This window comes from Microcebus murinus, chromosome 7, assembly GCF_040939455.1.
Source record: "Microcebus murinus isolate Inina chromosome 7, M.murinus_Inina_mat1.0, whole genome shotgun sequence".
NCBI classification, from domain to species: Eukaryota; Metazoa; Chordata; class Mammalia; order Primates; family Cheirogaleidae; genus Microcebus; species Microcebus murinus.
Genome location: NC_134110.1, coordinates 96,244,227 through 96,267,557, shown reverse-complemented (window position 1 = coordinate 96,267,557; position 23,331 = coordinate 96,244,227).

Sequence of the window (23,331 nt, the reverse complement as noted above, 5' to 3'; positions counted from 1 at the left end):
GAGATAACATCAAGGTTGAAAATGTGTTCCTTTGGTTACTTTTCCTATAAAAAATAGGAAAAGGAAAGATTCTGTGGGAATATAACTTTAAGGAAACCATGGAAATAAGCACTGGCCTATGTCTCTTGGGTCTAAAACCAATCAAGTCTGGCTTAATAGGAAACAGGCTTTAGAAAAATGCAATATTCTCTCACTTCTTTTTTTTTTTTTTTGCCATGAGAGATCTGTATTTTTGCTATGAACAAATGTTTTTGTTATTTTTATCTAATAAGAGAAGTTGTAGAAGAGTGAGGGTGCCAAGAAAGGAAACAGAGTAATCCTAATATAGATGTTCACATTAGAGCATCATCAATACACAATTTGCTAAGATTTAAGCTACTAGCGAGAGCAGGGAACAGAATTCTGAAGGTAGCAATTTATGGGCTTGCAAAGTATATTTATGGGTAAACAAAGAGTTTAAAGCTGTCTCCTAATCCCCCTTTCCTGAGTTTATGTTGACTTCATAACAAACCAGGCCACAGGCAAGATAGGATGCCAGCATTTAGCAATACATAAGACTTTATAGGCCAACAACGATATCATGAAAAAGGAGGTATTGACACATTGGAATGCCACTGCCATATTTTGTACAGAGTAACATAAACAGGACAAGACATGTAGTGCTCAAATCAATCATATTATGCTAACTCACTGTTGTGACCCAGGACAAGGTTCCCAACCTTCTGAGTCTCTATTCATTCTGGGACGTGATGACGTGTGGACTATATACTCAGTCCTGTGTTTCATGAAATGTTTTCCCAGATGATCTTTACACTATATAAGAATCAACCAGGAGCATGAGAGGAGCAGAGTACAATACATTTAGAAATATAAATTTCTGTGTCCTATTCCAGACTTAATATCAGAATAGAGAAAAACTGCATTTTAACAGTTGCCTCAGGTGATTCTTAAATACACCAAAGCTTGAGAAGGACCACTAATATAGTAATAACACTTTCCACTCCCCACATACACACTTTTGCAGAGATAATTTTCATTTTGAATCCTTTCAGAGCTTCAGAGTGGCCAGTACTTTTCAAAGTGAAGGCAGAAGCCATTTGAAGAAGACTGGTAGTTTGAGTGAATTTGTCCCACTTCCTAATTTCTAATTTTCTATCTAATTTTCATGGTTCTGCAGGCTCAGTCCTTCTGATTGTATTGTGTTATCTTTAATATTATGCTATTATCCAATATCCATCAAAGACAGGATATATTTGATTTAGGGCTGCTGAACATTTTATCAAAGAATGAATATCCAACAGAGACAAGTTTGGTCTTGAAGATTTGAACTGTGTTATAAAAACCTTAATGATGTAATGGCAATTTAATCGTGGTGGGTGTCCCTTATCAGTCTACTAACTCTTCAGTCTATTTGAATTTGGGTAAATCACAGAAAAATAATTGCATATATCTTTTGAACATCTTCTTTTCATGGATAGAGTTTACTCTAAATCATAATTTCACTTTTCTATTCTTTATTCTATTGCACCAACAAACATTTGCTATTGTATTTTATTAGTAAACCTGGTTTTTATTTTATAGTTTACAAAAGTCATTATTAAATTTTGGTCTATATATCCAACACTATTTTAAATATATTTATATTATCCAATATCTACAGTGGGTTCCCAATGTATATTTGTCCCTTTCCTTCTGTCCTGAAAAATTACATGTTAGGTTGAGTCTTCCTATAATAATTCTCCATTGGATTATTGCAATAGTTCCATAACTTAATTCTTCCAATCTAATTTCCTATGTTCCACATAAGAACTTCTTTGTTCAGCTATCTTCAGTGACATGGCCAATCAAATTATATATAAACTTCTTTTCTGGAGTATAAAACCCTCTATAATCATATCTGAATCTACTTCCCTAGTTAGTTTTGAGAAGTTGACCTGAAAAGCAAGGTGTGGGCTCTGTGGGTAACCAAAGAAATGCGCTAAGGGGAAGATCTGTAAACTTGGTGTAATGAGTGGTTGATGCTTGGGGGAATCAGTGTGGCCTAGAGAAGGGACTCAATCTAGAGATTTACTTCTCTTTTCTGTCATTTCATTACCTGCTTTGTGCCCATGGAAAAGTCCCTTAACCACAGGGTGCCTAGATGTAGGTAAATATGCCAGATCCTAATCTCCTCAAATGGATTTTTAATAAGATTTGTTAAAAATACTGCCATTTAAAAAGTGTTCTGTAGTGATAAGATATTGAATTTAGCACTTTTTAGAGCCCCAAATAGAACACCCTTAATTTACTTAAGCCCAAACCAATTGCTAGTATTTATTGCAATGACTCAACAGACTAAAAAAGTTCAAGAACTTGTATTTTCCTTACCTCTGAGTATGATTTTTTTGATATCTGCTTTTTACTTTGTTATTTTATGATAATTATAGTTTGACACACAGTTGTAAGAAATAATACAGAGAAAACTGGTATACCCTTCAGTTAGTTATCTCCCAATGGTACCACTGCATACTATAGTAAAATATCAAAAAGAAGAAATTAACCATGGACCTAATTTAGATTTTATACTTGCACATTACTTAGAGTTCACCAGTTTTTCATGTATTTCTGCATGTGTATTATGTCTCCACAGATGTCTGCCTTTGTGTGTGTGTATGCAATGTGTAGATTCATTCATATGACCAGTCAAGATACAAGACAGTTCCATCACCTTAATTTTCAATTTCCCCATGACTAATATAGCTGAATACCTTTTCCTGTGATTAATTGTCATCAGTATATCCTGTGGTATAATGTCTGTTCATATCTTTTATTCATTTTGTAATTGGGTTGTTTGGGTTTTTTACTTTTAACTGTTAAACTTTGAGAATTCTTTATATATCCTACATTCTGAACCTTTGTTGAACATGTGATTTGCAAATATTTTCTTCCCACCTGTAGCTTGTTTTTTCTCTTAGCAGAGTCTTTCACAGAAAAATTTTCCATTTTGAGGAGGTCTAATTTATCAATTTTTCTTTTTATAGATCATGCTTTTGGTGTTATATCTGAGAACTCCTTGCCTACCCCTAAATTACAAAATACAATTGAATAGGTAGGTAAAAATCAGAAGATTAGAAAATTTTATGTCATGCTAACTATTTTTTTTATAAAAAATCAGGGAATCTACAGTAATACCAGATGAAGTGTATTTCAGGGCAATAAAATTACCATGAACATAGAAGACCATTTGATAATGATAAATGAATCAACCCCCCAAGAAAATATAACAATCATAAATGTGTATGCACCAAACAATAAAGCTTCAAAATACATGAAACAAAAACTAATAGACTGAAAGGAGAAATAAACTTCCAATTATAGTTAGGGATTTGAATACCTAACTAGCAACCACTGTTAGAACTACATAAGACATAAAATGAGCAAAGACATAGAAGAACTGAGGAAAAAATCAACTAACAGAATCTCATTGCTGTCTTTAAAACATTCTATTCAACCTCAACAAAATAAACATTTTTGCAGAGACTGGTAAAACATTCACCAAAACAGAACATATCCTGGGTCCTTAAACAAATTTTAGCAAATTTAAAAGATTTGAAATCATTTATGGTTCTCTGATGATAATGTATCAAATTAGAAATCAACAAGAGAAAGACAACAAGAAAATCTTCAAACAAATGGAAATTAAATAACATACTTCTAAACAATCTATGGAAATTTCAAAGGAAATTTTAAAATACACAGAATCAATAAAAATACAATATTCCAAAAAATGTCAGATGCTGCTAAATCAATAAAAAGGAAAACAATAGAGAAAAATAATAAAACAAAAAGTTGGTTCTTTGAAAAAATCAATAAAATTTATAAGCCTCTAAAATGACTGACCAAGACAGAAAAAGATACGCATCAACAATATCAAGTGTGAAACAGAGGATGTTATTATAGACCTTGCAACCATTAAAAGGTTTATAAGGGAATACTATTAACAATTTTACCCTCACAAATTTGAGAACTTAAAAGATATTGACCAATTTCTTGAAAGCGCTTTCTACCAAATTTTAATCAAAATGAATAGATAACCTGAATTGCCTTAAAACCATACAAAAATCAAATTTGTAATTAAAATCTCTGTCCACAATTTCCAGTTCTAGAAGTTTCATGGAGAATTCCATCAAATATTTTTAAAAATTAACACAAATCTTATATAATCTTTTCCAGACTAGAAGGGGAGTCAATGATTACCATCTCATTATATGAGGACAAAATAACCTTGATTACCAAAACCAGGAAAAGACAGTGCAAAAAAAAAAAAAAAAAAAAAAAACAAATGACAGACCAATATCTCTCATGAACTTAGATGTAAAAGTCTCCATAATATTAACAAATTAAATCCAATAATGTATAAAAAATTATAGACAGTAATTAAGTGGGGTTTATTTCAAGCATGCTGACTGGTTTAACATTTGAAATCAATCAATGTAATCCACTATCTCAACAGGCAAAAGAAAAAAAATCATATGATTGTATCAATTAGTGCAGAAAAGTAATTTTACAAAATCCAACACTTATTTATGACAAAAAAATCTGTTAGGAATGGGAAGAACTACCTCATCTTGAGAAAGTGCATCTATGAAAAAATCTTGCATAAACATCATTCTTAATAATCTTTTCCCCCCTAAGATTAGAAACAATGCAAATATGTCCATTCTCACTACCATTATTCACTATAATACTGAAAATTATGACTATCACATAAAATAAAGCAAGAAAAAAATACATGTAAATTGGAAGAAGAGAAATAAAACTATTCCTATTTACAGATGACATGACTGTCTACATTTAAAAAATTCCCAAGGAATCAACCAAAAAAACTTCAACTAAGTGATTCAGAAAAACCATAAGATACAAGATCAATGTACAAAAACCAGTCGTGTTTCTATATGCTAGCAATGAATGCATGAACAATGAAATAAAATTTTAAAAAATAGAATGCTATTTTCAATTGTATCAATAGTGAAATACTTACAGGTAAATCTGTAAACACAAACAGGATTTGTTTGCTGAATACTACAAAAGATTAATGAAAGAACTCAAAGAACATTGGTGATACATACCATATTCATAGACAGAAAGACTTAGCATAGTAAAGATGCCAATTTTTCCTAAGTTGATATATAGGTTTAGCCACAATTCCTATCCAAATAATAGCAAGGATTTTGTATATGTAGCTAAGATTATTCTATCATTTATATAGAAAGCCAAAAGAATTAAAATAGCTAAAACAACTTTGAAGAAGAACCTGGAAGAAATCATTCTACTTGTTATTGAGGCTTACCAGATAGCCTCAGTAATTAAGAGATTAGGGTGATTGACACAGGGATCAATTAAATAGAATAAATAACCCAGAAATAGAAACCCCCATAACAAATTTTTGACAACGGCACAAGGAAATTGAGTAGAGGAAAATTACCTTTTGAACAAATGGAGATGGTGGCACTGAACATTTATAGCTAAAAAAAAAAAAAATTAACCTCAACGTGAATTTCACATCTTATACAAAATCAACTCAAAATGGACTGCTTGCATATGAAATTATAAATTAGTATAGAAATGAAATCATACATTTTGTAGAAAAGTAGGAGTTTCTCACAGACAACTAGTTTTGGATGGTAGATTTTAAATATGCTGCCAATTTATATCTTTTAACCAGTGAATTCAGACTATTTACACTTAATTTAATTAAGGACTTTAGTATGTCATATTATTATTTGTTTTCTGTTCATGTCCTCTGTTTCTCATTCCTTTGTCTTCTTCCTGTAGGTTTGAATATTTTTAGGATTCCATCTTGTTTTATTTATACTGTTTTTGAATATATCATTTGGTATAGTTTACTTACTGCATTGATTCTTTTCTTTCTTTATATTCTCACCTTACTGAATCAGTCCAGCATTATGCCCACTCAGATTATTTGACCACTTTCAGGTTCTTCAATGGACCATTCTCCTTATTTTCTAAACTTTAATTTAAGAATTTTCCATGTTTTGTCCTTAGATTTCCTGTCATATAACTACCTAATCTATGCCTCCAACCCTAATATTTTCCCTGGCTCCAGATAAATATTTTTGACCATCTAGGAGACATTAACATCTGGGCTTCTCAAAAACTTTTTCAAGTCTGAAATGCCCGAAAACAGATCTTTCTCCTATAAAAAATTTTATTCCTAATGTCCTGATGACTCCAGGCAGTCTTCAAAATACATATGGAAAGTGAAGCCACAAGATTTTTAATATTGCCCCAAATGAACAGGTATTGTGGACCGAGACTAGAAACAGTAATAGAACCCTGAACACAGCTAAAATTTAAGAGACAGGGAAAAGGAGCAAGTGTGGCAAAGAGAGAGCTCTTGAAGGAAAGAGAAGATAAGAACAATTTGGGGGAAAATGCAAAGTCATAGAAGCAAAGCAAAAAGAGTTTTTCAAAAATGAAGAAATCAGAAGTGTGCTTGCTACCAAGAAGATTTTAAAGGTGAGGAATGAGCTATAGAGAATGGAATTCTTAATAATTAGCCCTACAGGGTCCTCAGTAAGAGTGGTTATGGAGAACTGGTTTGGTCAAAATCCAATTAGCAGGAGGCAGCGGAGTCAGTCAATGAGTGGAAGTAAAGTGAAGAGAGCAAAGGCAGATAGATTTCAAAGCAACCTGCCTATATCTGTAGGATATAGTGACAGAGAGATGTGAAATGGATTTATCATAAATACATGAGTATGTTTAACGTTGACAGGAAAGAACCTGGAAGCAATTAGAGAGGGCCAAGCTGAATACAGAGAAGAAAGACTAGATTACCAACTGAGAACAAGGCGTGTGTGCATGGTGTGTGCGTGTACTGTGTGCGCACGTGTACTGTGTACGCACGTCTTGGGGATAGTGTGATCCAAGAAAAAGTATCAGGAAAGATCAATAAACAGGAGGAGAAAAATCTTTTCCTTCCTTCAGAGGAATTAATATTTTCTCCTCCATTCCTATTTATGGTCCCTTCAAGTTATTATTAATATCTTATATCAAGATTATAATTATTTCTTAAAAATTGAACTTTTAAATTACCAAAAATTGTCTGCATAGAGCTGCCAAAAATATTCTCTATTAGGCAAGCTTTTAATATTTTACCAACTGGCAAAGAATCCTCTTTCTACTATTTATTTGTCAAATTGGGCTACTTATATAACTTCTATGTGCCTCAGTTTCCTCATTTGAAAAATGGTAATAATACTTACCTATTAGAATTATTGTTATAATTAAAATGGTAAAAACAGAAACATGATAAAGGCTCAATAATATTTGCTATTATCACCAACTATCACATCAAAGCCTAAACTTCTCTGCTTGACCTTCAGAAATTCTAGCTAGCAGTTGTTATGTCATACTTATCTCAAAGCTAGCCAAAAGTGTGTCCCTCATTATTCTCTGAAAAATTACTGCATTCATTGTCTCTTAGCATGCTTTCTCCTATAATTTTTATCATACAAGTTTATCATAATCATATTGATCTTCAACTTGATACAGCCAATTTTATAAAGTATTCTTTAAATGCCCCTATATTGACTGAATTTTCTTTTCACTTAGTCAATATCACTGTGAACATCGCCAAATTATGTAAGCTATAAATGATTATAATATCATTTATAAACATTTTAATATTTATAAACATTTAAATATTTTGTAATTATTAGTCTTGTCTCCCAAGCAAGTTGTTAACTAATTAGACTATGCTTACGTGTTAATATTTATGTATGGGCATCTGTGTGTGACTGTGTGTCTTTCACATTAACTGGGCAGTGATGGGCTCAAGTCTATTTGAGTCACATGAAGAGTATATGAATAGGGACCTATCCCTCACATAATACCCACCAATAAAACTCTTGTGAGTATAATCTATTAACAGTAATTATAAAACTCCTATGGAAAAAGCCACTTTAAGCAACAGTGAGTCACCTCAAAAAATAGCAAGAACCAATAGCCAAGACTTCAGAATATAGAAATATACATAATATGAAATGAATATGTTTTATACATTTAAGAAAATAAGATATGGCATAGAAAACATGACATAGGGACAAGATACTATTTTTAAAAGGCAAATTGGAACATCTAGAAAAGATTTAAAATGTTGTAATTAAAATTTCAATATTTGGATAGATACTATATTAGAATTAGAATTCGCTGAACAAAGAATTACCATTGTCACTGAGTATATACAAGGGATTGGTTCTATATTGGTTCATATACCAAAATATGCTCATACTCAAGTCTCACAGTCTGCCCTGCAGAACTCATGAAGAAGAAAAGTCAGCCCTTTGTTTATATGGGTTTTGCATCCTGAAAATGCAGTGTTTGGTTGGAAAAAACTCTTTGTAGACTTACTGGATAGAGTAGGTGAAGCAAAATGGCTGAACAGAATCCTCCAGGGGTCATTCCCCTGTAGGAACACCAACTTCAACAACTATTCATGTAAAAATGCACCTTCAGGAGAACTAAACATTAGGTGGGTGATCACAGTACCTGGTTTCAACCTTATATCAAGGACAGAGACACACTGAAGACGGCAGTAAAGACAGTCTTGCATTGCCTATGCCACCCTTCACCCATCCACCATCAGCACCGTGCCACTGCCAGGTGAAGAGATAATCTGTGCACCCAGGGGAGGAAGAGAGAAGTGATTGTGGGACTTTCCATTAGACACCACCTTGTCATGGGGGAACACAGCACAGGGCAGAATTCTTCCCATGGAAGGAGCATTTAGAACAGCCCAGCTAGAGGAAAATCCTCCACCCCAGTGGCAGAAACCTGAGTTCTAGGTTGCTCTACCACTGGCTGACAAAAGCAGCGTAGGGCCTAGAAAGTCCTCCAAGGTAGTATCACCAGGTGTCTAAAGACTTACAGCATTACTGGGCTTGGTGCACTGCCAGTGCCAAGATGGCTCCAATGAACAAAGACTTAGATCACAACACTTAATTCCCTTTGAATACCTGGAAAGTTTTCTAAAGAAGTATTGTTTTAAACAAGTCCAGACTGAGAAAATTATAATGAATACCTAACTCTTCAATGCCAAACATCAACAAACATGCACAAGAATCAAGAGCATTGAGGAAAACATGACCTCATCAAACAAACTAAATAAGGTACCACTGACCAATCCTAGAATGATGGAGGTATGTTACCTTTCACACAAAGACTTCAAAACAGCTGTTCTCAGGAAGCTCAGTGAACCACAAAACATCACAGAGAAGGATTTTAGAAGCTTGTCAGAGAAATTAAACAAAAAGATTGAAATAACAAAAAAAAAAAATCAAGAAATTCTAGAGCTGAAAATTTCAATGGACAAACTGAGAAACACATCAGAATCTCTCAAAAGTAGAATTGATCAAGTAGAAGAAAGAAATAGTGAGCTTGAAGACAGGATAGTTAAAAATACACACTCAAAAGAGAAAAAAGGAAAATGAATAAGAATGAACACACCTACACAATCTAGAAAATAGCCTCAAAAGTTTAAATTAAGACTTATTGGCTTTAAAGAGGAAGTAAAGAGTGAGAGGTTGGAGTAGAAAGTTTATTCAAAGAAATGGAACATTCCAAACCTAGAGGAAGATATCAATATTCAGGCACAAGAAGATCGTACAACACCAAGAAGATTTAACCCAAACAAGATCATCTCAAGGCATTTAATGATCAAGCTCCCAAAGTTCATGGATAAAGAAAAAGTCCTAAGGGAAGCAAGAAAAAATAACATACAAAGGAGTTCCAATATGTCACCACCCTTTGAAAGCTATTTTTGTCAGTTTTTGCTTTATGTATATTGATACAGTGTTATTAAAAACATATATGTTTACAGTATATAATATATGTAATATAAAAATGTTAGTGCTATATTCCTCTTTCCTTTTTTGTGGTTATATTATTATACATATTAAATCTACTCGTTACAAACTCAATACATTCTTATAATGAATTTACCACTTGTTGTCATTCCTTACCTCAAAACATTTTCATTTCTACCTATCCCCTTTGTGCTTTTATTGGCAACCATATAACAAATATATTACATTTCTATAAGCTATTGGCCCAACAATACATTATAATATGTATTGTTTTATGTAATTGCTTTCATATTAGTTAAAAATGAGAAAAATATGCACTTATACTATGTTTTATTATTACATAATTACTTTTTCAGTGCTCTTTGTTTCTTCATGTGGATTCAAATTATTATCTGTCATCACCTGCTGTCAGCTTGAAGAATTTCCTTTAGTATTTCTTGTAACAAATTCTTTCAGTGTTGGTTTATCTGGGAATGTTTGTCTAAGAATTTCACCTTCACTTTTGAAAGATACTTTGCTGCATGCAGGGATCTTTTTTTTTTTTTTTTTTTTTGAGACAGAGTCTCACTGTGTTGCCCAGGCCTAGAGTGCAGTGGCATCAGCTTAGCTCACAGCAACCTCAAACTCCTGGGCTCAAGCAATCCTTCTGCCTCAGCCTCCCAAGTGGCTGGGACTACAGGCATGCGCTACCATGCCCAGCTAATTTTTTCTATATATTTTTAGCTGTCTGATTAACTTCTTTCTATTTTTGGTAGAGACGGGGTCTCGCTCTTGCTTAGAGCTGGTCTTGAACTCCTGAGCTCAAATAATCCTCTTGCTTCGGCCTCCCAGAGTGCTAGGATTCCAGGCATGAGCCACCGTACCCAGCCCATGCAGGAATCTTGATTTACAGTTTTTCCATTAAACACTTGAATATGTTATCTCACTACCTTTCTGCTTAAAAATCAGGTGTTTACCTTATTAAGATTCCCTTGCAACTGAGGAATCATTTTTCTATTACTGCTTTCAAAATTTTCTCCTTGTCTTTGAGTTTCAGCATTTTTGCTACACTGTGTCTGTTTGTGAATTTCTTTCTGTTTACTCATAGTTTGTTTAAATTCCTAAATAGATAGATGTTTTTTGATAATTTTGGGGAGTTTTTAACAAATATTTCTTCTAATATTTCTCTGTTCATTTCTCTCTCATCTCTCTTTCTGGTACTTCCATTACTTATTTTTGGTATGATTAACAGTGTCTCACCTCAGTATTCTATGGGACTTTCTTTGTTTTTCTTCATTATTCTTTTCTCTGTTTTTTAGACTGCATTATCAATCTACCTTCAAGTTTGCTAAATCTTTCATTTATATATGAAATGTACTGTTGAGCCACTCTAGTGATATATTCTTTTTAGTTATTATACTTTTCAACTCCAAAACTTCCATTTTAAAAAATAATTTCTCTTTATTGATATTCTTTAACATGACATTGTTGTATCTTCCTTTATTTCTTTAATTAATATTCCTTTAGTTTTTTTGAGCATATTCATAATGGCTATTTTGAGGTATTTTCCTATAAAATCCACATCTGATCACTCTTACAGGCAGTTTCTCCTGCCTGATTTTATGGCCTGGGATTTTTATTTTCTGGGATTTTTCATTAGTGACTGGCTGGATTGTTTTAGTGTAGCCCATTTTCCCTTCCATATTATTAAACCTATGACTTTGGTTCTAAAGAAGGCACAGCTTTGGGCATACCCACAGTAACTCTGGAATTACAGGGGTTTTAGCAGGGTTCCTTTTTCTCTTTCCTTGACCACACCCAGCTTTTAGGTTTCATTAAATTGTAGGCTGATTGCTGTATTGTTTCAAAAATATAGAGAAGCGTATATTGCTCTACAAACTAATCTAATCAAATTTAGCTCCCTTGAAGGAACAGTTCTCAAATTCAGTGTTTTGTATTTGTTCTGAGCCAGGACAGCTTTTCCCAACCTTCTCTTTCCCCAGCTGTCTCCTGCCAACTAACAAGCTTACAGTTCAGCCTGTATCATGAATACTCTCCCAATTGCACCTCACCACAACCTCCGCTGTTTTTGAGAAAACCCTTAAGCTTAAACTTCTCCATGCTCTGTAGTAAATGAAGTCAATCATTTTGGAATAAATTTAGAGAGTATTTGTTTTACAGACTGCTTCTTCTCATTCCAGACAAAATCTCTAAGCCAGGGCCCAGAAGCTGGTGTGTGTGTGGCAGGTGGGAGGGTGGGGGTAATCGATTGCAAATTTGTCTGTCTGGTGTCTCTACTCTAGGAGCTGACTGCTTGGTGGAGGGGGATGAGCATCAGCCCAAGGTCTTCTTGGCTTGCCTCTTCTAGCGTGGAACCACTGTCTTATGAGCCAGGGAAGGGGAGTCACTGCCTGAGTGTTGTCTATAGCTTCCTGCTGAAGATAGAGCCTCTATTTATAAGAGGAGGCTGAGCAGAGGATTGGAGCCCTGCTTCTCAACTGCATTTGTCCAGAATTCAGCCTCAGGAATAGGTAGTAGACGGTGGCATGGCAAATGTTGACATTCTGCTTCTCCCAAGGAGAAAGCAATCCATATGGGAGTTGCGGGGAAGAGAAAGGAGTCCTGTGTTCTTGGACTTGGCAGTCTGTAATGCAGTTTCTACTTTCTGAGCTCGGAGAGAAGAGGAAAGTAGTAACCTTGGTTGAAATACCACAGAGTGTTGCCTTTTCTGCTGATTTTATGGATTTTCCTAAATATATGTTTCTTCATTTTTATGCCCTAAAGACCATTTTCAAGGGCTTTAAGTGGTTGTTGGTGGTTTCAAAAACTAATTTTCACCAGCTTCAACAGACAGTAGGTCCACAAAGCTCCTCATAATGTCATGCTGGAAGTCAATCCTCCTTTATATTTACATTTTATCATTTCAAATTATTGGCAGGGTTTTTGTATCCCAATTAACACAGATAATTTCATAGAAATTAAACATCTAAATCAGATGTTGGTGTGTGTTCTTCATAGGAAAATGATCACACTCATGCTTTTTAATAAAATTTACATGAAATATAAATAGTGATTTTTAAATTTAATATAGCATACATTATACTTTCTTAAAAACATTTATATTGCTTCTTTTCTAGTTCGTTGTACTAACCAACACTGCTTCACATGCCCAGAAAAGTTAATAAATGAGACTAAGTAATCCTAGAGAAACAGTGTAAAATACATTCCTTCAGGAGATTGACCTTATATTAAATTATATGCTTGCTAAAGGATAAGAAAAAGTTAGTGAGCAATCAAAAAGAAAATATTAGACCAAGTCAAATCATGTCTGAAGTCAGAATTAATTTAGTTAAAATTTTTACATGTGACTTATTGGTCATGGTAACACAGACCTTGTAAATGATATTAAAGCTATCGACATATTTTAATGGGATATAAAAATATAAGAACCTTATAAAAATTTTACATTGAAATTGACAGATAAAGTTCTCTGGATATTAAACATTTAGCCCAATGATAAAGTTGTCCTCTGCTTTCATGCTTTATGTTGAATAATCAATACACTTTTCAGCTTGAAATAACCCACATGGAATTGCACCTTAAACAGACTATAAAGGAGCTTAGGAAATTTTCCTATTTTTCTCATGGTAAATTGGCTCCAAGTAATTTCAACTCAGTTTTCTTTTAAAGAACAGAACTTACAAATAAATGACAATGCTCTGGAGACTTAGGGTCAGGGTCAGAGTTTCCATGGAAGTTGAAGGGAATGGGAAATAAGAATGTGACAGGTCGGCCAAAAATTTTAAATGATACTGAGAATACTTTAAGGCCATAAGAAATATTCCTGAAATCAGAATTTTTGTCCAAAATACTTTTAATATATAGCTAAAATAATGTAACTGGGTTCTCTATCATTCAGTCCTGCTACACTTTACTCATCATCTATGAAGTACTGGTGCATAATTTTGTTCAGATGTTTTGTTAAAACTCCTGGCTGCCACTCAATTCTAAAACTGCAAGAATTGAGATTTTATGAAATGATCCCCTGAAACTGCTGAGTTTTAAACAGAGGTTTTAATATGAGGAGATACTAGCTTAGTATCATAGTGAAACTCAAGCAGCTCAGTTTAGTCCAAGTTTCACATGAACATAAAACACAAAGACTAATGAAAACAATCACTAAGCTTGGGATGTTAAATCTAAAGTCATAACACTGCCTTACTGTCATGGTTCTGTTAATAGCAGGCTTTCAACCTTATCACTGAAATCCAAATATGATCTAGAAAAAATTACAATATGTCAGAGTCAAATTGTGTCCATTACCAGAACAATGCTTTTCTCCACATCCAAGCCATAATTAAATCTGAGAGTTCTGACCATGAATTTGTGCATTTATCCATTCGGAAAGCAATAATGAGTGTCTACTGTGAAGAAACTTCCAGTTTTAAAATGGTGGCATAGAAGCAAGTTGTTTTCACTCCCCCCCCCCACCCCCCGTTGACAGAAAACCAAAACAAAATACACAGCACCAATATTATCACCAGAATATCCCAAAACTCAAATAAGAGGATGAGACAGTTCCCAGGGCTAGAGAGGTGACAAAAATCTGAGAAGATGATAAGAGAATTGGGCTTCCATATTCATCATGCTTCTTTCCACAATCTACCTGACATCAAGCAATGGAAAAATAAGCACCACATGTACTCACCCTCGAATTGGTATTAACTGATCAACACCTAAGTGGACATATAAGAATAGTCTTCATCAGGTGTTGGGCAGATGGGAAGGGGGTGGGGGGATGGGTATGTACATACATGAGTGAGATACACATCATCTGGGGGATGGACACGCTTGAAGCTCTGACTCAGATGGGGCAATGGTAATATATGTAACCTAAACGTTTGTACTCCCATATTATGCTGAAATAAAAAAATAAAAATATTATATTTACTTCAATCCATATAAAAGTACTCATATCTAAGCAGATTTAAACTTCCTTAAAGATAATGTGTAAAACAATGTTTTAGTAAAAGTTAGATACAATGCAATCATTTTCAGTTTGACTTTGGCCTACCTGTTTTTCATATAATGGGAAAAAAAAACAATCAAATTTGTATGTGAAAACAAGAAGTAATGAACAGAGATCTTAATCTACATTGTTAGAACTGTTAGAAATAAAGGTAGTCCATTGTTTAATCATCTGTCATCAAATAAAAGACTGACAATTGTAAACAAACAAAAAATAAAAAAGAACTTTAGACTACACGTTATTTGTTACCTTCATTTTTGCTTAGGTATTTAATTCTCTGGAATTCATTTAACTTTGATATTAAGATAAATAATTATACTGACTTTGATTCACATAATTTACTAACTGTTTAAGGGATACAAAATTCCAGATGATGTAAAGATTAGGACTAATTTAGCCATGTATACTCTAACCTGTGGGCCAATAACCAGACCTCTATGATATTCACTTTTTCATGAGATTATTTGACTTTGGCCTTATTTTTGTGTAATGTCATATTAGTATAACATTAATGTTGGTTTAAAGAATACATTTCTTTTATTTTAGCATTTTGCTTCATTCTTCAACCTTTCCACCACTCAGCCACCCAACTCAGAACTTAGTATCAAAATTGCTTTTGCCTCCTGAAATATATTTTTCCTACCCACGAAAACAACTGGGCAGAGGATGGGCTTCCCAACAGTTTCTGAAATAGTGGCACTTCAGAGTACCTTTTCTGTTGTCACAGTCTGTACCCTTCAGAAGTATGGTTTCAATTTTGCTCTCGAAATATGAGTCAAGCTATGTTGCCAACATGTATTTTTCCCCTGTCATAACATTTCACTTATTCTGCGGTCTGCAGACAGCTTAGGTTGCATCTTTTCCTAGTCTTCTTGAAACAGTATCTTCTTGCTATTTGATTTCATTTTTCATTAGGGGAGGCAAAAATCAGATCCAGTGTCCAATAAACAGAAGTACCTGGTCTAAGGATGTATCACTGATGCTGAGTGGCACCCCTTGCCAATGAACAACAGTCATGCGCCACTTCGAAAAGGTAAAGACACCAGCTACTCAGCCTCCCTGCACCTACAGTACTCTTGTAGTCATTAATGATTTCTCTGCCCATGACCTCCCTGCCCCCACCCTGGGGATTAATCAAGCATGTAAGATGTAGAGCAGAAACTTGAAGCAAAGGTTCAGTGGACTTTAACTTAATCAACTGTCTTTTCTCTGTTTCTTAACAGTTTGGTAAATTCACAGATCTGGAGTTAAAAGCCTCATTGCACATTTTTCATGCCTTGAATAGAGCATAGAGGAAGCATATACAGTGTCTTTAGCTTCAGTGCTCTGGATTTAACAAAATGTTATCAAAAATTTAAGCAATTCTATAAAGTTAAACACTGTAGAGGTATTGACGTGCTTTCTTAAGTCAAGCAAAATGAATAAAGGAAAATGCCAAAACACTGTACTACTGGCTTTAGTAGCAAGACAATTATTTTCCAGTGTTATCCTCACCAAAGGAAATATTTTCATTAAGATCGATCCTTTTAAACAAAAAAAGATTCATTGTTTTTAAAAATGTCTATTATTTTAAGTCCAAATGAAATTATTCATCATATATAAAATGTAAGTATTATAAAAGAAGACAAAAAGCAAATTAATTTCTATATGAAGTATAAACTAAATAAAATCTGGAATATTTTGTAAGAAAATCTGGTCCATGTAATATCATGGGAAGAAAAGAAAGAGTAATAAATAGTAAGATGGTCTTTCTTTTACATAGCACATTGCATTTTGTATTTAAAGATGATTATATTAGAAGTAAATTACCAAGCTTTGACCTCAGGAGCAGTAACAGTCCCAGAGCCACCTATGCTGTTTAAAATAGGTGGTAAAAAAGTATATCACAGCCAACTGTATTTTGTTATAAAAAGAACATATGAGGAATGTGGAATTTGACCAAGTCAGTTTTTACTATTGAATCTTGGGGGCCTGGAGGACATTACTAAGGGTCTGTTAGGATTTGTTATGGGCTCCCAGCTTAGAATGTTAGTTTCCTTAAAAAAGTACAGTGTCAAGTATTGAATAAATGACATGTTTGTCAACAGTGATGATGTGTATTTATGGATACAGGAAGGGGCTGAGACTAGAAGGGGGAGAGGAAAATGTGGTATCTATTACCAGATCCTTCCTTCCAGTTTTGAGCCTAAAATAATGTAAGAAGAGATCATCAGCAAAATATGAATAGCAATAATCTTCTGGGAAAAAAAAGGAAAAGAAACCGAGGATAAAATGAACTGAATGAAAATGAAAGTAGCTTGATGTAGAAGAAAGTAGACACATTAAAATCAAGAGTAAAAATAATCAAATTGATGCCCCAGGTGCAAACGAAGGCAGAAAAATATTTTAGAGCTCTGAGAAACATTTGAGAGGTGAATTAAACAGGCTAAATTAATCTTTGAGTAATTTTCTTACTGGGGAAGACTGAATTCATTTTTTTCCACCTTAGTGAATTTATTAATCTCCCCACGGGCAAAAAAGTCATTTACATTTTTTAAGTACAGAAAGATCTGTGGATTTTCAAAGCAGCTTTATGAGATATGAGTCATCATTACAAGTGTGTGAACAATCAGGTTTTTTAGGTCCTTTAAATCTATACTTGTGGGCTTGTAGAAATTCTTGATACAATCTCAATATTTACAGCATCTTTCTCCTTGGCAAGCAAATGGAGTGCAGAGCAGAAGAGGAAGGTCAAGTAAAAATTAAGAAGGGGCTTTACTTATCATTAAATAAAGTGTGAATCAGTAATGCGGGGCACCAAATGCAGATTAATTTATTTTATATGGAAATAGAAAGCATTCTAGATTATTTCAGAACTATTAGCTGATTCACATCATTTTTGTTTTACCAAAAAGTATCCATTTAATATCCTATACATATACATTTAGCATTTAAAGTATCTTTCTGTTTTACCCCAGAAATACATAATTATATAATTTTCACATTCACCAAGTTAGACTAACAGTTGAGCCCCCAAAGATGTCATGGAAAACATAGTTTAAAATTAGAAATTTTGACTCCATGCAGCTCCTAAAATTAGTGGAAGATAGCATCTCCAAGTTTCTAACAGATATTAACCTTCCAAATTTGGAAATAAGAAATCATAATTCCTGGGATTATCAGGAATTATTAATAGTAGGTTAATGCTATGGTCTCACCATTGATGTCCCTTAAAAATTCATATGTTAGAAGCTAATACTTAATGTGACAATATTAAGAGGAAGGTCTAATCACTTCTTTGGGGAAGTGATTAAATTATGATTAAGTCAAGGTGCCATCTTTGAAGAAGCAGAGACTGAGCCCTTACCCAACATGAATCTGCGGATGCCTTGATCTTGAACTTCCCTCTACAGAACTTTGAACAATAAATGTCTGTTGTTTATAGATTACCCACTGTATTTTGTTACAGTAGCCTAAACAGTCATAAAATACTTCCAATGTTCTTCATTCCCTTCTCTCTCTCTCTCTCTCTCTATATATATATATATATATATATATATATATATATACATATATATATATTTCTTTATTCTTTTTCTTTTTTTTTAATAATTGGTAGATTCCTTCCAACTAGTAACATTTCTGTGTAGATTGTTAAGCTTTAATTTGGAAACGAAAACCGTAATCCTTTTCCCCATTTTCTCAGTGCCATGACTAATTTTCCTTAGGATGTAGATTTTTAAAAACATGAAATTTCCAAAAAATGCTGCAGGAATTCCCACACAGAAACACTAGTTGGAGGCATGTATATGTTTATGTGTGTTGAGTGTGTCTAATACATGTTACATATTCCTTGAAAGTAGCATTTTCTCTCTAATCATAGTTATATACAGCCAACATTACACCTATGTAATGTTATAGTGCTACCCAACATTATTTCACAAAACACAGCTGTTTCATCTAGGACAGAACAATTTCTTACATATTGATTAGAGAAAAGAAAGAAAGAAGGAAAAAAAGAAGGGGGTGAGGGAAAGAGGGAGGGAGGAAGGAGGAAAATGGAGGAGGAAAGGAAGGAGGAAGAGAGGGAGGAAGAGAGAAAAGATGAATGGATTGATGAAAGGTTTGGAAAGCTTTCACAAATTTATGAAACTGTATCTTCATTTTAAGTTTTGAATTACCAAAGCTTTTAGAAGCACATTAATAAGTCTAGATACATCATAAAAAAATTCTTATATATTTTAGTTAACATAATGTATAAATATTTTTTAAAATCTATTTAGGTTTAGAGTAGTTTTTAGGAAAAAATACAATTACCTTCAAAGGAGATGAAACCATAAGATTGTCAAGGCATGTGTCTCTAACTCTTCTTTTCAGAGATAACATTCATTAATGCAATTATTCACAAACATTAGAATGCAGAGAAATCACCCAATAACTTTGAGTGTGTGCTTTCAAATGCTATTGCTGAGCATGGTCAATATTCCACTGGGATTTTTAATGATCCAAAATGACTATTAGATTGCTTTAACTTGGATTAAAATGGATTCTTTATAGTCCTTTTTCCTACAACATTTCTTAGGATTCATTTTAACTGACTCATTCACTTCTTACTTTCTAATTCCTTATTTGGGGTTTATTCAAGTATCACTATCATTTCTATCTATAAGCCAGTCCTTTGTGTTCACCCCCAACCCCCTTTCTCTAACCTATTCCCCCAAATTGCTTGACATCTGCTAAAACAATTATAGAAATTTCCCAAAGACTTTCAAAATAAATTTTGTTCACCTTTGTTCACATGCTGATCTTCAAAGATCAATAGTTATAGGAGTCATGATTATTTTCCCTTCCATAAATCATACTCCTCCTATGATAGCATTTTATTTATATTTTCAATGATTTTATCCTATAAATAAATTCATAAATTTATTTTATGAATTTTATCACATATAAAATTCATCACCTGACTATACTGACTATAATAGTAATCTCACTGCCAATTATACAAAAGACCCTTACAGGCACAGGTGGACTTATGTTTTTAAAATCAGGGCTCAACTTCCTGAGATATCACCAACATCATTAATTTTAGGAAAAAATTGCAAATTTCTATATTTTTATATGAAATCTTCTAATTTTATGGAAGATAAGATAAAAAATGAAAACTGCAGGAAGCAAACAATCCATCTATGGTCCAAATTTGACCTATGAGATACTAGTTTGAAATCTCTGAATGTAATCATTACTTTACATATCACAAGAAATCTAAAGTGCTGAGAGAAACAAAGAGAAAAGGAGCCTAAGAAAAGGTAGAAGCCAATACATTCTGAGCAAGGAGCTTGCCCTACACTTCCACTATATGAGAAATGATGCAGAACTTCCCAGCATAACGTCCTTAGCAATTGAGGAAGGCTTATGTAAAATACTTTAGCCTAGGTATATTTATTTAATTAGTTTTGTGTATAGCAAGACAGTAACTATAGTGATAATGACAATTTCTCTTCAATTTCAATTTATTGTGGTTGGAATTATTATATTCTAGATATCTTTTCCCATTTTGAAGGTGGCATATAGTTTATAATGTAGGAAGATGGAAGCACAAAATTGCATAATTTTATTTCACTTTCCATAAGCATGCTAGTCCATATTCATTTTTAAAATAATGACTTATTCTCTTACTAAAGTGTAATCCTTTTCCTTACCTTTTGGTTGTCAATGTAGCAGGATAACAATACTTTTTCACAGTGAACTCAGGAAATGCACAGTAAAATGTGTCCATTCTTGTGGGCAGATGGCTGTGAAGATTAACTCAAATGTAAACCACATGCTTGCAAAAGCTTAAATTGTAGAAGGTGAATGTTCTTTAAAAAATATTTGGCTCACATTTTGGAGGCAGCCACTGCAGAGATAGAATTCCCTTTGAAAGATCCAGATGCAGTGACTTGCTGGACTATATCAGAATAGCTTCTCAAATAAGATTAAGTGTTCAAGCTTTATAAGGAGTTTATTTAAAGTGCTAGTAATTTCCTCTCAGGTGTTATTCACATAGTAGAGTTGGTTGAACTCTGTGCAATAAGACTTATTTCTGAATTGCCAAAATTGATCATCTTTAAGATCAATGTACACATTGCATCTGTGCAAAACTTGAAAAAGACAATGACCTAAATAAAGCACTGCTCATAAAGTTTCTACCAGAATATTATGACTAGTCACAGTTTTTCCTGTAGGTATCTACCAGAACTTCATGGAAGGGGATGATGTGTCATGTGTCATAAAGGGTTAAATTTTGTACCCCCAAAATTCATACATTGAAGTCTTACTTCGCAATAGTTCAGAGCATGATTACATTTATATATAAGACCTTTATAGAGGTATGATGATTAAATAAAGTTATCAGAGTAGCTTTATTTATGATCCAAACTGATCCATGATCCAACCTGACTGATGTCTATGTAAGGAGAAGAAATTGGGACATGTGGGGAGATAGTAGGTGTGTGTGCACAGACAAGAAAGACCATGTGAGGACACAGAGAAAAGGCAGCTATCAGCAAATCAAGAAGAGAGGCCTCAAGAGAAACCAACTCTGCAGCACCTTGATCTTCGACTTTGAGCCTCCAGATCTGTGAGAAAGTAATTTTTGCTGGTTAAATATCCAGCCTGTGGTATTTTGTCATGGCAGCCCCAGCAAACTGATACATGTGTATTTAGCAGCTAGGTTATACAGAAACAGCCACATCTATATATCTATCTACTTTCTCAACTCAGATTGACCTTGCAGAAGGTGTGGATAAAGATTCAGCACTCCTGAACAAGGAAGATGTTGAATATTATAAAAGAAACATCATTAATTATTATATCAATGAAAACTTCTGTTTTTCTTAAGATCATTGCTGGTCAGATTTTAGAAGTTGGAAGCAGATGGTTAAGGTCAGTGATGTTTTCAAAGTACTCTTAGAATAGGATGATTTTTATTCCCCAAGGAAAAAAATGATAGGTGCACCAAAACTCTGGAGAAATGAAAGAATTATAAGAAAATGAAGCTCAGAGCACTCAAAAAAGTGAAAGGTTTTTGACTTTTCACTTTGATGATGGAGAAGACAGATGTCTGCCTATGGTTAGAAATGCATAAAAAGCAAGAAAAGGAAGCAAATTTTAAAGCAGGTGCATTGTGACTAATGCTTCACTGACATATGCATGAAAATAATCATCGCAACACAAAGTAGATCTACAAAATGACCAAAGTAAATTACCCTTGCTGTATGACTCATTTCCAGGAAGTAAACAGCCTCAACTTGATATAATTTTTAGAAAGATATAAAAAACTTTTTGCTAATAATTTTAATATTGAAAATAAGTGACTATTTCTGAACTGTATCAGTGCTAACAGTTTTAAAATACATGTACATAGAGATCTCGCTAATTGAAAGCATTATAATTGTCAATTTGTTGTATTAGCTCAAATCTTTAAAAGAATAAATAACAGGAAAGAATGACTGAAAGACATATTTTGAACATTTTTATGATTTAATTTCAACTCCACTGCAATATAACAGTAACAAAGTTGAATCCATTTTAAGTGAACAGTGTGATGATTTTGACAAATGTAACCACTACTACAATAAGATATAGAATATCCTATCATTCTAGAAAGTTCCCCTTTCAGTCAATACTGACTTTTTTTTGTTCCCCTTCCAGTCAGTACTACCCACCTCTGGTCCTAGTCAACCACCAATGTGCATTTTCCATCATTATAGATTAGCTTCATCATTTCTAGGTTTTAATATAAATAGAATCATACAATATGTACTTTTTTGTATCTGGCTTTTTAGCTTTGAATCATGTTTTTGAGATCCACCTACGTTGTTGCGCATATCAGTAGTTTATTCCTTTTTATTACTGAGTAATATCCTATTGCGTGCATGTTTATCACAGTTTGTTCATCCATTCACCAGTTTATAGACATAGGTTGTTTACAATTTGGGGTTATTATGAATAAGACTGCTATAAACATTCACATGCATGTTTTTATGTAGACATATATTTTCATTTCTTTTTGGTAAACACCTCAAACTGGGATTGCTAGATTGTTTGATAAGGGCATGATTAACATTGAAAGAAAGTGCCATACAGTTTTCCAAAGTGAGTGTTTCATTTTACATTCCCTCTAGAAATGTATAGAAATTCTAAGGCCAATACTTTTTGTTGCTAATGTTTTCAGTTTCAGCCATTCTAGTGGGTGAGTATGATATCTCATTCTGCTTTGGATTTTCATTTCCCTGATAACTAACGATGTTGAGTATTTTTTATGTGCTTATAAGCCATTTTTAGATATATTTTTTAGAAGCAACTGTTCAAATCTTTTGAGTTCAACATTATTGGGTTAATTTTCTTCTTACTATTGAATTGTATAAGTTGTGGCTACAAGTCCATGGTCAAATATATGTATCACAGATATTTTCTTCCATTCTGTGGTTTGTT